We start from the raw sequence: 15,362 nt of genomic DNA on the forward strand, positions 1-15,362 counted from the left end.
AATAATTTAAGCTATCAAAAGTAAGTTAGAGACAGGTCTGTAGTTGTTGAGCACAGAGGCGTTTAGAGGTCTCTTTTTAGGAGTGACTGTAAAAATGCCCAATAGCAGTGAACTGTTTACTATTTATTTTAAGTCGGTTTGGAACACATTAACAATTGTTTCACAAATGTCAGATGGTACTGTGTCAAGAAAACATGATGATGACTTAAGATGCCAAACTGTGTCTTCAGGAGTTTTTTTTAAAACAATAGAGCTAAGTATTAAATGAGAGTACTGGAGAGAGAGTAGAAAATATCAGAGAGTGTGATCCTTGGCCAATGGAGTGGATGCCATCATGTGTGAAGAAAGCTGGATGTTTTTTTTTTTTAATTAATAATAGCAACACTGCAAACTGCACAAATTCATTGAAGGCTACATTGTCACACATTTTTTGGTTTTCTTGGTGGTTGTAGGGACCAAATTATTTTGTTGTTCGGCTGGCTGGTGGATACGGTTTATCTAATATTTTTATTTTTTCCCTCAAAAAGAGAACAAATTCATTGCATTTCTCTGTTGACAGGAGTTCTGAAGCTATCTTTTGAGGGTGTTGGAAGCTTGTCAACCATGGCAAATAGAGTGTGGCTATTGATTATGTTTCTGTTAATCATATTAGAAAAGTACATCTGTCTTTTCTTGTGTAACTCATTGTAAAAACAACACAGGCTTTGTTTATAGTGAATTTAGTGTTTAGTTCCCCTCCACTTTAGCTCAACCTTCCTGCATTCAATTCAATTAAATTCAAATTAGCTTTATTGGCATGACAGACCAACAATCCATGTTACCAAAGCAGTACAGAAAAAAATGTGATCAACAAATGATTACAATATATACAGTATACAAATATAACAAATATGAATAAAAAACATTTAGAATAATATGAATCATTTTTACAGTGTATTTCTAAGAAACATTCAGTGTATTTTGTCTTAGTGTGACAATCATAAACATATTTAACAGCTCGTACTGCACACAGACTTTTCTCTCCACATAGATAGAGCAGCTTCTGAGGATCAGGGAGATGCATAAAGTCAGGATATTTATTATCAATTATCAATTAAAGAGAGCCTCTCTTAAATCTTTATATGTGTCACAGTGTAGGAGGAAGTGAGATTCTGAGATTCATTCTCTTTTAAGAGTTGTTATCATTAAGGTATTTCTCCATGGAATTTTCTGTTACTCCAACATCCATGGCAATCAACTTTTTAAGGTTCGAATTCTTTGAATATTCTGAGTGATCAGGATGTCCAAAAACATTTAAAATTGATCAGAGAATGCCATGTCTTTAATCCTGACAGACATCCTGTCAGGGTCCCAAGAAATAACCAGATCCAAAATATAAATGGAATGTAACTACTATAGCAGGGGATCCTAAATGCGTCACATAGTGTTCTTAGCAAGGCCCTGGAAGAGGGGAGAGCACTAGACTGGAGGGTAGAGGACATACTTGCATCCCTGACAGAGACGTCCTCTGAAGGCATTTGGCAGTGCATCCAGTGATGTTTTGATAAGGTATAAATGAGAGTACTGGAGAGGGAGTAGAAAATATCAGAGAGTGTGAACCTGGGCCAATGGAGTGGATGCCATCATGTGTGAAGAAAGCTGGATGTTTCCAGAAGAGGTTAAAATGATTAATAATAGCAACACTGCAAGCTGCACAAATTCATTGAAGGCTAAATTGTCACACAATGCTTTTATTTGGGAGGGTTGGCTCCCTGATAAAAAAAAACATGCCTGCTGTAGTCAATACTGGAGTTCAACAGCTTATTCAAATCATGTTTAAAAGTGTTTAAAGACCAGAGGACTGGTTGGCGATGTCATTACAGCTATCATAGAATGACCAGAGTGCTGGGGATCCTCTCCATGATGTTGTTCTTACAACTTGAGTGAACCTTCAAACGAATTTCCCAGACGGAATCTAAATTTTCCCCATCCCACATAAATGAAGGGAGAATCAGCAACAATAGCCAAGGAAAGACAGTCACTGTTACTCGATGATAGTTGGCCACTTATTCAGACTGGTATTGATGGTTCAGCTTGATAGTTACACTGCACTGATCATCGTTTGGTTTGCTGCTCGATGTCTCTTCTCTCTCATTTAAAACAAAGCTAATTACTGTAGAACATGATGAGAACAGTCTCACTCAGATGATCAAAGACAGACTTTTGAATGCATGCTCAATTCTTCAGGAGGGGAATGTAACACTAAAAGTAAACACACACAGACACACACTGTGAGGGCTTGTGATTGGCAGCAGAGCTCAATTAGAGTCCCGGCTTGCTTGTGCGCATCAAGAGAATCTTTCACAGAGAAGCTATCAGTCATGCACATGATGACATGCATATTTTAGGCTTCCATTCCTGCAACTCAACTCTGTCTCCTTACTCTTCTTCCTCCTCATTCTTCTTCTACATTTTCTTCCTTCATATTTCCTCCCTTCTCATTATCAGTGTGAGATATGACACGCTAGCTGCCTTGTACTGTAACTATTCCTCAACCCTGAACTCATTTGCAAAACAGGTCACTGCCACCTGCAATGAAGTATCCTTTGAAATATAGATAGTTGAGCATACGGGGGTAAAATCTTCCGTTCCCGTGCTCACCACAGATATGCACTTATTGATGTGTGCGCATCCATGCACGGGAATGTAAAACATTTTAAAAGACCCTCATTTTGCCCCCCGTTGTTATTGCATCTAGCTATTGGCTAGATGGGACTTTCGGCCGAATCTCAGCGGAAAGCGACATGGCATCAAAGAACTATGACAGCAAGATAAACAAGCCATTGTGGTTGTGTGTGACAGAGAGACAGGAAGATTGCAGATATTAGTCACTGCAGGAGGTAACATTTCTGCAGCCTGTTTGTCCCACATGGTCTGCACAGAAAGGAGAAAGGTATGTATTTATAGCAATGAGCTTGACTGTTGGCTACTTATTTCAAAGATGCTATTTTCTGATGATCCGACTCTGCTCTTGTTTGACAACGGGGGCCAAAATGTAAAATGTACGAGAATGAGCAAAGGTCAGCTGGTAAAGAGTGAGCATGTGAGTATGTCTGCTGTTCACCCCTCAGCAGACACATCCAGACCCAGTGGCACATTTAACCAGCCAGGTGTGAAACATAAAGAAGGCCAGATGAGGAGAAAGCTCACATTTAAGTGGAGCAGAAATAACGCTGTGTCGCTTATTTGCATGGTTCTTCTTTTGCACAGGAACCCGGCGGCATCCCTTAGAACCACACTTGCTATTTTGCAATTTGCTATTTCTGTTTTCTGAGTCTTTGATGTTGAAAATGCTTTGTGTGTCTCTTCCACCACATGGCGAACAAAAGCTAATGCTGACGACGCAAAGCTTGAATGCATATTCAAGTTGGTGTTGTGGAGTAATCCGGTAATCGGTATCTGCTCAACACAAGAGTTTGCAGGACTACTGGTGTGCGTGGGTGTGTGTGAGTGTGTGAGAGTGTGTGTGAGTGTGTGTGTGTATGTGGGTGTGGATAGTAGAACATAAGGGTGTGCCTTTGGACGTGTGTACATTATATGGAGCTCTCTAATGTGTATGGAGTGTGAATGTGTGTGTTTGTTGCTGTGAATATGTGTCAGGGCCTATACAGCATGACATATATTCAATTCAGATGAGAGGCCACACTAGTTATCAGTATTGAACACGTGCCGCTGTCGGTGCGCGAGCCTTTGTTTGGGGGCTGTGCTGTAGTAATGAGAGGGACTCTGTCGCCTCCGTGTGAGCTGTGGAGGGAGAGGAGAAGACAGACGCAGGAGTTCCAAACACACACACACACACACACACACACACACACACACACACACACACACATCAACCCCTGTCTCTTTCAAATCATAAACTCAGCTTCCTTAACCGACCTCAGCAGTACATAAATCGTCAGGGACAGATGTAGAGCAGTGACCTTTTAAAGAGCAAATAGCAGTATCTCACCACCGTTTCTTAAATCCTGTTTGCTGTTTTTCCATATGTGAGATGCTGCCATATTTAAGATGTGTATTTTTTAAACAGCATATTTAAAAAAAAAAATGTTTTGATATGTTGAGAAATTGCCCAGCAATTATGGGTGTGTTTATACCTAATCTTTAAATTTATTCATTCAAGTACTTCTGATTATGTAAAGCTGTAACCTCTCAGCAGGGTCAATTTGTTCTCTTCTTGTACCACCATCTGAAAGAACAGATCTATTATATATGCAAGTATATTGCAGTTAAAGGGGACCATTATATACATAAGTCGCTGTGATGAAGAGGTTAATGAACATGACAACTGACCAGTGAAAGAAGGTCAGGGAATGAGGAGAGGAGAGGAGAGAAGGAATGGTAAGACCTGTTTTAAAAAGGTGGGGGTCATCAAGAGGTGGTAGAAAAGCATGAGGGCCGAGAGAAGAGGGAACTTTGAGCCATGTACACCAGCCATTCAGAGCCGACCTTGTAATCAAAGAGAGTTGAAAAGCAATTAACTGGGACAATTATAGCAGCCAGAGGAGGCTGAATGGTTGGCTAAGTAAAGCAGTGTGTCATTGAATGGAGATTAATTGATGAAGGGAATATTTCAAGGTCTCCATTTTGCCTCTAGAAGTTTAAGTCACACATGTTTTGTCACTGTCAAAGGAGCCCATTCAGGGGTTTTCCCAATCCTCATTATGTGGTTGAGGTATCAACACATAAGAGGTCAAACATTTTAATCCTTTTTCTATTTAGGTACAGTGCAGCCCATGCGAAATATGAAGTTATTCTTTTTAAATGGCTTGTTTTGGTCTATAAGCTACAATCTGTTGCTTTCTCTTAGAGAGAATAAACTACTTTTTGGATTTTAAAGAAGTGAAAGAATTAATTAAAAAAAGAGGAGATATTCCACTGGTTCGTGACCTCAGCTACGAGAGAGCAAATGTCATTATAAAGAGGAGGCATGGATGCCAAATTCTGTTCATAAACTCCATCAGCAGTTGGAAAGGAGGCAATCTGATATTATTTTCTCAAGCTTTTCACAGGGACATGCATATTCAGAAAGTAGGAGAAATATTTAGAGATGATTGCATTTTCTTAGTGAGAGTCTGCAAAAAGCAAAAAAGGTCAGAAGAGCAATGTGATCTGGTTGGGAGAAGAAGTAAAGCATTTGCACAGTGGTTCAAACTGAATAATGAATGCCTTCTGCCTCTTGTACTTCAGTTATTTTCTTCCTCTCCTTTCTTGCTGGAGCATTGTGTACTTGGACAACAAGATACCAGCTGGCTTGTCTGGCACATACAGGTTCTCCATAGTCGCCATGGAGAAACCCCTCCTCACTCTTTTAGCAGAATCCACACAGCATGCATCACACATGAATAATCAAATTTTATCACTAACATTCAAACACACTCGAGCCCAGCGCTTCTTTTTCCCCATTTCATTTTCTAGTGCAGTTTGCTCCGTCTATCAATAATTCAACAAGCGACAAGATGGAGGAGAATGATTGAGCTTGTTTTCTCTTTATGCTTGGACGACACTCAGTCCAATTAAAAGTGGAGACTTTTTTTTTTTTTTTTCAGTTTCTCTTCCATTTTGGGATTAATTAACGTGTATGTGTGTATGCATGTGCATGCGTGCGGGTGTGTTCTGAATAAAAGCACAGCGCACAGGGCTCCAACTGTGCCTAGTTATCAGTGAGGGCCAGCCACGCTGCCATCTCGCTCGGCCATAAACGCAGTCAGTGGTGAACGAAATAGTGGAAAGTACCCTGTCATTCACTTACATGTGTACATGTTTGCACATTGTGGGTTTGGAAAAGCACACAAAATTCAAAAATACGACACTGAAACATCAAATATGAACCCACAGCATGAGTGATCCTCAAAGTTATACACAACCCTCTTCTGCTCTTGAGTTTTGGTTAAGAAATCTTAAAAGAACAATAATTTTGGCCACTTGGGAGCAGCACATTATCCTTTAACATATATCAGCAACAAATTATGACCTGTGTACGATTCACAGTGGCTTTCTAACACATGCAGCCAACAAAGTCGCATCAATATTCATCTGAAGTGCTGTTTGTGTTCTCAAAAATAATTGAAGTTTAATTTTTACTTCTGATGAGCTCTTTTTTCATAGGCATCATTTTCATAAAGAAACAACCTGGCTCTTCGGTTGCATAACCATAACCATAACCATTTCGTAGCATACTTTGCTGCCAAAACTAAGTGGACTGAACTCTGGAAAACATAAACATTGAGATTAAGAGATGGAGTAAAAGCTCAATAGAACCTAGGGGAGTTACAGTTGGGAGAAATATATCCATGGATTTCTCTTCTCGTGATGCCTTCCACTCTACACAAAATCGTTTGATCTGTTGTTGATAGAACAAGTCTGCAGGAGCAGCTCTGTGATACTGTGATTACTTTCATAGACCTAAATGTTTTTTTCTGTCTTTCTTGGCTTTTTATGCCATTAGTGGAGAGACAGGACAGTGGATAGAGTCGGAAACTAGGGAGCGACAGTGGGGAATGAAATGCTCGAAAGGAGCCACAGGTTGGATTTGAACCCAGGCTGCCCGACTAGATGACTTCAGCTTCTGTACATGGAACGTGGCAACTAAACACGAGGCCACTGGCGCCCCCTTTGAAAAGGCAGAAACTATGTTTGGTCTAGCATTTCAGTATGCTTACACTTGTAATGAAGCTCTAAACCCAGTTAAGTCCATCTGATGATCAAAAAGCAAACCCTGTCATAGTTGAAAAGATGTTTCACACAAACAAACATTGTGCACAGTGTGGTAAAGGGAAATGGATAAATTGTTAAATTTGTACCAGTTCCTGATAGAAATTTGAGAAACTAACAGGTAATATACAATACATACAATTCTCGATTGACTGAAGTCAATATCTTGTGCTTAAATAAATGTTTGACTTCCCAAAAGTTTAAAGCATTCCCCTAAACCGCCTACGAGCTAACATAGCTGTTTATAGTTTTACACAGTAGTTAGAAAAGGTTTAAATTGATCGCGAACCACAAGCTGGACACATTAAGTAATCTGTATGATGTTTATACGAAAGATTAAACTGTTTTTAAAGTGTTGGGTGTTTGGGGTAGCATGGAAAGGCATGCCTGTTTCCAGGGAGTGGTCCCTTGCTTGCCTTTTCTTTGAACCAACAACTTAAATCAATGTATTTATAACATGAGAGCGGTAACCATTGTAGATTACTTTATGCCTTTTCTTTTAATTTCATGTATTGTTTCACACTTTTAAATGGTAGAGTTATCTAGGAATGGTTGACTGCTGATGTTAGCAGCGGTCTGAAAGTAATAAAGAAATTTGCATTTCATTGAAACATGGTCCACAGCTTCTCTGACTCTTCACTATCCATTGTCTTTTCAGAAGATGCCCAATAAGGAATGTACCTAGTCTGAGTGAGTGAATCTCTGAAACAGCAAGAGGAGTTTCATTTCCTCCACTTTCACTGCACAACCTTTGCATGCATATGCTTCAGAAACCCACATATTGCTTGACATTGAGTCGTCGACCCCAAGATCTCTATGAGCCTGATAAAGCCAATTAACCTACTGAAACAATTCAACAAGGCCGCTGCAACACCTCGCCAACGCTCAACCGAACCCTGAAGGTACATCGCACAGGGGCGTGTGTGTGACTGATCCCTTCCCAGATACACTAAAAGGACAAGCACTGTTTCATATCATTACCATAAACAAATTAGGGCATCGCTCCCTCGTTAGGCCAAATATGTCTCATTAGTGCCACAGCTGAACAAACCTCCTGATTAGGCCTCACTGTCTCCCTTTGAAGCCTGCAAAAGGAGAGTCTATTTTTTAATTAAGCTCATTTGCATTTACAAATGAGAAGCTAATTAATGGGACTCGTTTTCTGGGGCCTTTTTAGGGTTGTCAGAGAAGCATGTGGGATATTTCTTCTTGCATGCAAGGAAGCAAGAAGTAGAAAAGAAGATACAAATCTGTCTTAAAGTTTCAGAGAAGTGGGGTAATGTTTCTGCAACCAAAAATGTCGTTTTCAGATGACTTAAAGCACAGAGTAGAGAGACCATATTACTAATGCGTGTTACATCATTTGAGAGTGTCCTTGTGTTTTACTTTACGCACTCCTTTCTCTATCCAAGACTTAGATAAGAAGTGCACAACATAATGTTGCTGCTCTGATGGGAACGGCTAATTCAAGTCTGTTTCTTTTTCCACTACAGGCCAAATCTCAAATCTCAGGAGAGCCCAAAGCAGGGCAGGACCTATCAGCAAGAAGCAAGAGGAGTGTCATGCAAGGATAAGAAGGTGACAGGGCAAATACAGTGTCCGTGTGTGTGTGTGTGTGTGTGTGTGTGTGTGTGTGTGTGTGTGTGTGTGTGTGTGTGTGTGTGTGCGTGTGTGCGTGTGTGTGTGTGTGTGAGAGAAAGAGAAGAGGGAGAGAAAACGAGAAAGAGAGGTGTGATATCATCAATTAAATAACCCTCCCACACAGCATCTGGTGCTCTCTCTCAGGCCGTCTGTCTCTTCCCCGGCCGCCGTACGCTGCTTTTCTGCTTGTCCATTCCTTTTCTCTGTTTCTGTCATTTTGTAGCCATGATCGCTCTGTTTCCCAACAGCAGGTCTCCTCTGCTTTCAATCCAACACCAAAATATTTTCAGGTTAGCTTGGCTGTAGTCGCATTCAAGCTTACCTGGAGAAAAAAGAGAGGGGAAATAGCTGAGAATAACCTCGGGGGGGGAGTAAAACTCAGTGACCGTACATTTAGCAGGCAGATGTGCGCACTTTCATTACGTTGCTAATTAATATCTTTCCTTCTGTGTTAACTGTGATTCAATAAGACAATTTTTCAATGCTAATGAGACCACTGTCCTCCCTGTCCTCCTCTGCATCGCTTCTTCCTTATCCTGGAATAAGGTCAATCGGTTCGTGTGTATCGTGGAAAGGCTAATACAAGATCGAATGATGAGCATGAAGAAGGCTTTTATATTAATAGGCAGAATCCAATTATAAGTTTGTGTGAACTCAGCTAGCTGGGAAAATGAATTTGCATTTTAACATTTGGGTTTGATGTTAGATTCAACGATGAGAAAAAGGAGGGAAAGCTGTGAAATGAGAAAAAAAAAAGGCGGGGGGGGAGAGGATGATGTTACAGATGTTAGAATAGATCAAATCAGTTCTTGGACCTTTTGATGTAAGAAGATAAGTGTGAAAATTTGAGATGCTGTAGCACGGTATGGTGAGACATAAGCTAACATGTCTTTTTTTTTTCCATGCAGCATGTTTCGGTGCGTGAGTGTGTGCTGACATGGGGCAACGTCTCTCGTTTAATGCGTCTGATTTTTTAATCTAGGTCAGCGTGGTGAATAAGAAACAATCTGCATCCCTCTGCATGGCTACAGTGCAGCCATCCAATGAGGATCCATGCACATGCGCTTTCACATGCACACAACACCCACGCGTGCAAACACGCTCACACACACGCTCTCACACACACACACACACACACACACACACACACACACACACACACACATACATCAGTCAAGCCCTCAAAAATCCAATTTTAGGTACATGCATTAGTATCTCAACATTCTTATAGATTTGAGGGAGGAAAATATTAAAGGAATTTCTATTAGTGAGGCTGACAAAAAAAAAAAAGATGTGTGCCTTCGACAAATGAGGGCATTTTTTTTTTTTTTCACGCAGCAGTTCAGTGCAGGAGAATGATGAGTGTGACACCAGTGTGTGGGAATGAGTGGGATTTGATAGAGTCTGCGCTTTGTTGTAGAAACACTCTTGGTTAATGATATGCCTCTCTTATCCAGCCTTCCCCTCCCATTCTGCGAGCGACGAGGAGAGATAACGAGGGAGCAGACAGCCTAAAAACTTCACACAAAGAGAAAAAAAAAAAAATCCGCACAACGCACCATCTTCACTCAGAAGAAACTTTCTCTTCATTTTCTTCTTCTTCTTCTCTGTCTCCTTTTCTCCTCCGACAATCCTCAGATGCTTGTTCAAACTTGTTCAAATTCGCCTGCTGATCAAGTTGGGGACAGCTGTACTTGTGTAACTCAAATGTTGGGAGGGGTGGGGGTGGGGGGTGGGGGCTCTCTGGAAACAAGTCCAATGTGAATGTCGAATATAAACATTTGAGTTTAGCTCAAGGCGGGAAAAACAGCAGGGTGACAGAGACACTTAACTGAGGAGTGTTGGTTTGAAAATGTGTTTCCTGTTACTCTGTGCACTTGCCTTGCATCCCGGTGTGTATGAGCGTGTGTGAGATCCTTGTGCAAGTATTCATGCATGTACGTGAGACTCAGTGGGACACAGACTCGTCCCTCTCTGGAGCACCATGCTCTGATGGATGTTAATGCGGACTGACGCAGGGGTGTCCCCCGAGGGAGGGAACATGGCCAGCGAGGGAGATGGAGGAAGGGTGTGTGTGTGTGTGTGTGTGTGTGTGTGTGTGTGTGTGTGCATGTGTGTGTGTGTGTGCATGTGTGTTGGGGAGATGGTGAGGGGGGGGGGGGATTCATTCCTCTAATCCTCTCCCTTCTTCACAGAACAGGAGCGGGGAAGAGGCACTGAACCGCCCAATGAATAAATAAAAGCCCCAGCCCCCGCCTCCCCTCTGCTCCAGCCTGAAGCTCTGCACAGGAGCACTTAAAAGCATTTTAACAAGAGTCACTTCATTAAATATGGACTTCCTGTCCGCTAAACCCTAGAAGGAAAACTCTGGGTGACTTTTCACATTCTGAAATACAGGGATGAGTGAAGAGGTGGAGGGAGGCACGCATGAAAGAGAGTAAAGTGAAACTATAGCGCAGAGAGACAAAAGAAGAGACATTTAACGCTGCTAGGGGGGGAAAGGGATGAACAAGGCAAGATAACAGAAGCAGTGAGATGGAAATTTGCAATGAACGAAAGAGCTCTATATATTTGTACATCACTGACATTAGAGCACTTTTACATCCATAGTGCGTCTTTCTTTGCGTTTCATATGTATAGTTATGCATTGTAAAAGGTCTGGCAGTAAACAAGAGACATTCAGATGAAATTAAAGACAATAAAGTCACAGTGAAAAGCAGCAGCAGTAGCAGAACAAAATCAATTCAGCTCAGTCACAGTGAAATGACAAAGTGTTGAAATTCTGCGAGCACAAATCTGTTTTCCAAAACGTAAAGTTATGTAAAATGTTGAAAATCTGATGTCAGATAGCATCCTCTGTAAGGCTTTGCAGGGCTTTGACTACCTAAGTTCAGCACATAGGATATTATGAATAAATGATCTGTTATGAACAGTTGTGTTTGTGTTTAAAAAGAGCAGTGTTGAAAGAGAATAATATCACCCCTTAACCATTTTCCCAGCGAGATGCTTCTAAAAGTTACAAAAGTTCAAGTCAAGTGTGGAGTCTCAGTTTGAGTCAGTGTCATGTCTATCAATGCAGCTATAGAAAGTTCCCTGCCAAATAATTATTTACTGTTTCAGAATCTGGAAGTGCATTAATCCTTTAGTGTAGGCTTGAACAGCCAAAGCAGAGAAATTAAAACAACCTTAATGTCAAACAAAAAAACCTTTCCTAAATGATATTTTGAACATTTTTCTGTTTCAACCTGGAGAAAACTAATAGTTTACATTTAATGGCGAAGCAGGCACTAAACACATTCAGAGACAAGTAAAGGCTAAAGAGAGAATAGATGACAATGATTGTAAGCACTTGTAACTTGAAATGAACTGATTTGACATTTCTATTCTTGGGGAAACAGTAGAAAGAGAATAAATAACACTGTAATGTTTGTGCATGAATAGTGGAGATACAGCTCCGGGTTTAGATTGAATACTTATAACTGTTGGGAAGTTGTTGGAGGACATACAGTTGATTTATAACCTGCAAAAGCACATTTTAAACCCAGTTACAGCAGAATATTCCAGAAATGGATTACGACCACACAGGTAGAAGTCGGTTACTAGCAGTAAGAAAATATGCTCGCAGTTTAGCTTTCAATTGATAGAGCCAAAGTCTCCTCCAGTCAGTCATGTGAACATCTTGTGGTCATAGCGCTTCTGTACGGATTCTATGCTTGAATTACACAAACCTTGAGTCATAATGTCATATATTGATTATCCTCTGTCTTCTAGCTCCTGAATATTGATTAAATCTCCTTTTAACATGTCCTTTGTCAGTCTTTCTGAAAAGCTAACTGCCAGCACTCAAAAGCGAAGAATTACAATTTTAAACATCAGTAGAAAGGCACTTCAGCATTGTTTGGCAAAGTTTGCTTCAAGCAAATGCCACTTTGCCCATCGGCCTTCAAACCCAACTGCAACCTTTACACTGAAACATATCGAGGACTCTAAGGGGAATTGGGCTCTGCAAGAGTCAGACACTTGTTAGCCTGTGGATACTCTCTCTGGCTGCCTCTGGACTTTGGCCATATTCAGTGCTGTTGTTTAATTGAAAATTATTCAACTCTTGTATTGATAATTGATTTTTTTTTAATATTGATTTAAACACATGAGATGAGATGAGATGAGATTCAACTTTATTGTCATTACACATATACAAGTATAGAGTAACAAAATGAGGTTTGGCATCTCACCAGAAGTGCAAATAAGCAGAAAGTGCAAGAGTCTGTGCTATGTACAGTAATTACAAAATTTACAGATGTAGACTAAAAAAAGTGAATTGTTAGGTATATATGGATGGCTGGATTAATGGGATGCTATAAATATAAATAAATGCTATAAATATAAGTGTATTTTTAGGATTATAATATACAGATTAAGGTGCAGTGAGCATGCTATACTAGCTTACAGATAATATAAAGAATATGGACATATTGTACAGGTCGATAACTTGAAAATTATTCAACTCTTGTATTGATAATTGATTTTTTTTAATATTGATTTAAACACATGTATCGTCTTAGACTAATTTCTTGTTTCATCTTCTGTCATTATAAAACATGCATACCTGTTGTAGATGTGTATGTTTAAGGGTAAAAGACTTGTTAGGATCACTTACAGAAACAAGGACACAATTGGCCAGAAATAAAAAAGTAAAACATTTCATCTTTTCATTTGAATGTTTTCGATAAATAGCATAAATAGCTTTACTTTAACGTGATACTGACACTGCCTTCTATCATGCTGTGGACTCTTCTTTGCTGAGAGGTTTGCAATACCAAATAGAAAAAAAAACCTGAAACAATGTATTAAGGTCCACAGAAAACACAACTTCGAAAATTGCACTTCTACATTTAGCATACTTTAAACATTTATCTTGTATATTGTCAAAGAGTGACATGGCAATACTGGAGGGTGACCATTTGTTTTTCCAAAGGATCTTTTAACAAAGGTGAATGAATGGGTATTGTGGGTAATACAGGTAAGAGGACCATGCTTTCTTGGTAAGTCATGATATAGGTTGTTAACATGTCATTTATGTCAGTAGAGAATCACTGAAGATCACAAAACTCACCAGTGCATTGAATTCGTGCACTTGTGCTGTTCCTTTTAACATCTTCTGTTGACTAAAAACAGCGGAGGGCTGCGGCACCTTTAAGGGGGGCCAAAGCGACTCCAAAGTGGGTCAGAGTAAAAATATCTTCAACAATTATTCATGGTACCCCGCCTATCTCTACCATACCTCCACCCTGTGAAAATCTGCATAGCACTGCAGCAAGGAGAAACAAAATGGTGAGCAAAAGATGTGAAGCGAGGGAAAATATGACTCAGAGAGAGGTTTAGGGTAAAACGAGAGATGAGAGGGTACATTGTTGACTTATTTCAGCTTGGCTTGCGATGAAGTGTGGGTGCAATGTGCAATTCACAAAGTACATTGTGTAATGTGTGCCGTGCAAACACTTCCTTTGGTGCTTGATGAAAAAAATGTCCAAACATTTTCTCTGTTGTCAACACCAAACCTCCCACCAAAAACCAACACTGTACCCACCATTGCAAGTGGCTGCCAAGACCGGCTGAATTAAACATCTAATTCACCCAACTACATCCATCTCATCTAACTTTCAGTCTCTTCTTAGATAAAGCAGAGGGTTTGGATTGGGGGAGCTTTGTGAAGTCTCTCTGATTGGATAGTAACTGTGAATGCTGTGCTGTGATTTGTGACAGCGGTGGGATTTTGGAGACTTTGTGTTGGGCGCTTAAGGTTGAACGAGTGCAAGGCTTGGGTTTGTTTTGTTGTTTTGTGAGTGCCTGTGTGAAAAGCTTCATGATTGGAGCATTGAATAAGATCAAGAGATGTGATTGGCTGCTATGAAAAAAACAACAACAACTAGATTCCAGTGCAGCAGAGGGCTGTCATGGCTGCCAGGTCCCTGTAGGTCTGCACTGTAAATCCACACATTAATCAGAGCCGGCAGGGAGAGATCAAAGGAGCCTGTTCCATCTTTACTCAGAGCAGCACTTTGATGTGTGTGTGCGTGCATGAGTCTGTGTTTGTGTGTGTGTGAAAATTAGAATATAACAGTTAGCCTGGAGAGAATAACCGTCATTTTTAAAAAGCTGTTTGGCCCAACATAATAATACATTTATTTTCAAAAATCCTCAGTTAAACCTTAAAAAAACACAATCTCTCCTCCCACTGCATCAACAGGACAAACATCAAAACAACACATTACGTGGATGGTTTAACAAAGCACATTTACAGATGCTTGCCACTACACAATTGCAACCATGGATGTATACACACACTTGTGTTCCTGCACACATGCATTGTTCCTGTCAATAAATATGACAGCCCACCATGTTCTCTGCCATACAAAATACTTTCCTGCCCCATGGTGGTCCGTCTTTGCTACTGCAACACAGCTGTACACAGAGTCACAACAGAATGCTGTATGCGACCATTGTTCAGGCAGCTGAGCAGTGCAGTTGCCATGGTGACATAGAGCTGCAGCACAGACTGTAAAAGCATCAAGTATTATTAGTTGGTGTGTTGACACTTTGGCTTTTATTTTTTATTTTTTTGCATTTCTCTGTGAATCAGAAGCTTTTAGCACTCATTGCTCATGGGCATAGGTGATTGCTCTGTGTAGTACTGACACTTGAACACTAGGGCATGTGATCCCACAGGACTGAAGAGTGAAAATGTTGCCTACCATTCTCACCTGCGATGCATACGTATCATACTGTAGATAATTAGTTGAAATGAATCAGCATTTCTCTCTCTCTCTCTCTCTTTTCCTTTGTATGTATATGGTTAACACATAGCTGTTGTCATTGTGTCGTGGTAAAATAAACAAGAATATTGTACTCAATCAAGATAACTAGACCTAATGGACACCAGTAAGTTACATACAAAAACAAACCAACAG

The sequence above is a fragment of the Labrus bergylta genome, chromosome 12 (genome assembly GCF_963930695.1).
Source record: "Labrus bergylta chromosome 12, fLabBer1.1, whole genome shotgun sequence".
Classification (NCBI taxonomy): domain Eukaryota; kingdom Metazoa; phylum Chordata; class Actinopteri; order Labriformes; family Labridae; genus Labrus; species Labrus bergylta.